The following is a 2673-nucleotide window of genomic DNA, read 5'->3' as shown; positions in this document are numbered from 1 at the left end:
TCACCAGTCACTGCGCTCTTAAGGATACTAAGGTCGGATGCACATAGGTGACAATGTTCAACCTTGCCGTTAATGCATCTACCTATGAAGAGGGAAAAGTAGTGCAAGGCAGGGAAATGAATGCTTCCTATGGTAGCTTGCGTGATGTCTCTAGTTTCTCCTACAGTTATACTAGAGACAAAATCTCTAACTGAAGTCTTAGCAGGATCACTAAGACTACCCCCATCGGGTATCTTGCAAATCCTATTGAAATCCTCCAAATCCATGGTGTAGGATTTATCATACAAATCAAACAGTATGGATGAGTCACGGCCAACTGAAAATTTAAATCTACGCACGAAAGAGGCAGTGAGCAAAGCATATTGTTCACATTTATCTGAGAGGAATTATTCTAACCCGGCATTGCGGACAAGTGCATCAAACTCATCCTTGAAGCCTGCTTCGATCATGAAATCATCGGAAGGCCATTGACATGGTTGTACCTGTGCGTCCCTTAGTTGATAAGGATCGGGCTCCCGAATAGAAAGACGGGGACCCTTCTTACTTGAGGAACCACCATGAAACTTCCTCCAGACCATGATTTCTTTTTGCTGAAATTTTTGAAGTTCAAGAGAAAAGTGAATAAAGACCAACCACACCTTATAGCAACTACTCCTACTAGTGCCTAAAGACCGTATCACGCGTTAAAACTACTTGGGACCAGCTAAAATCAACATTTCAAGCTCAAGAACAGGGTTACCAAGGTAGCAAGAATACGCGAAGGATAAAGCACTAGAGTAGAAACTAATTGGACCAATGGAGGAGTCACTTACCAAGGAGTAATTTCCCCCAAAACAGTTTGGAGAATGGTGCTTTGAGCAAGGAGATCGAAAATCACAGCCAAGTGAGCAAGAACACGGGTTTGAGTTGTGAAACGGTTTTTTCTAGAGGTAGAAGAAGAGGATGGGAGCTGGAATGAGTGGAGGGGGTCCCTGTGGGCCCCACAAGCTTGGTGGCCGCGGCCAGGGGGGAGGCCGCGGCTACAGGGCTTGTGGCCCACTCGTGTGGCCCCCAGGCCAGCTCTCAGTCCCAGTATTTTTCAAAAAATCCAGAAAAAATCATATTTGATTTTCAGGACCATCGGAGAACTTTTATTTTCGGGGTACTTTTCTCCGGGGCGCTAAAACAGAAAACAGGAAAAACTAAACTAAATCTATCATTTTTCTTCTAAGCAACAGAAAGTGAAAGCTTAAAACAGAGGTATGTGACTCCTTGATTTATCCATTTCATGGTCATCGAAAGAAATCCGTCAATGGGGTTGATCAAATCCTCATGTCAAAACTTTTTCGAATCGCAAAAGGAAATGGAGAATTGTCGAATAGCCACTAAGTCACCTCAATGGGGATATGAATCTCCCCAACAAGCAAATCACACTTCATCTTAACATGAGGAATAGGGCATTCAAAGCTCCCAATAAGAATCGATGAAGTTTTTTCGATAGCATTGATGCAATGTACTTGATATCGTTTCTTCGGAAAGTGCACTCTATGCCCATTACCGTTGACATGGAAGGTGACATTGCCTTTGTTGCAATCTATAACAGCCCTTGCAGTGTTTAAGAATGGTCTTCCAAGAATGATCGCCATGGCATCATCCTCAGGAATATCACGGATAACAAAGTATGTTAACATAGTAACGTTAGCAACCACAACATGCACATCCTCGCAGTTGATTTGTCGGCCATTTGCAGTGAAACTTCAGTGGGTGTCAACTTATCCAGTTCAATTCTACGATATAGAGAGAGAGGCATAACACTAACACCGGCTCCAAGGTCACATAAGGCAGTTCTTACGTAGTTTCCTTTAATGGAGCAAGGTATAGTGGGCACTCCGGGATCACCAAGTTTCTTAGGAGTTCCACCTTTGAAAGTGTAATTGGCAAGCATGGTGGAGATCTCCAGATCAGGTATCTTCCGTTTATTGGTGACGATATCTTTCATGTACTTGGCATATGGAGACATTTTGAGCATATCAATTAACCGCATTTGCAGAAAGACGGGTCTCAACATTTCAATAAAGCGCTCAAAATCCTCATCATCCTTTTTCTTGGATGGCTTAGGAGGAAAGGGCATAGGTCTATGAACCCATGGCTCCCTTTCTTTACCATGCTTCCTAGCATCAAAGTCATTCTTATCGTATCTCTTAGGTTGTGGGTTATCAGGATTAACCGTAGGTTCAATCTCCACATCCTTGTCATTGCTAGGTTGAGCATTATTATGAACATCGCTGTCCATATTGTCACCAGATTCATGTTCATCACCATATTGTGTTTCTTCATCAGACGCAGAAATATCATTTGGTTCTTCAGGTGTGACAGTATTTGGTGAACTAACATGTAGGTCTCTATCATCCTTCTTCTTATTCTTAGGATGACTGGGTGTATCAGCATTAATTCCTTGAGAATCTTGATCAATTCTCTTAGGATGGCCTTCAGGATACAAAGGTTCCTGAGTCATTTTGCCTCCTCTAGTAATGACCATGACAGAGTTGTCATTTAATTCATTAAGCAAGTCATTCTGAGCTTTAAGTACTTGTTCTACCTGAGTAGTAATCATAGATGCATGTTTACTCAGAAGCTTCAGATCATTGAGATTTCTGTCTACACAAGCACTTAAATTACTAAGCATATGAGTAC

Source organism: Hordeum vulgare, chromosome 7H (genome assembly GCF_904849725.1).
Source record: "Hordeum vulgare subsp. vulgare chromosome 7H, MorexV3_pseudomolecules_assembly, whole genome shotgun sequence".
NCBI lineage: Eukaryota > Viridiplantae > Streptophyta > Magnoliopsida > Poales > Poaceae > Hordeum > Hordeum vulgare.
Note: the sequence above shows the minus strand (reverse complement) of the source record.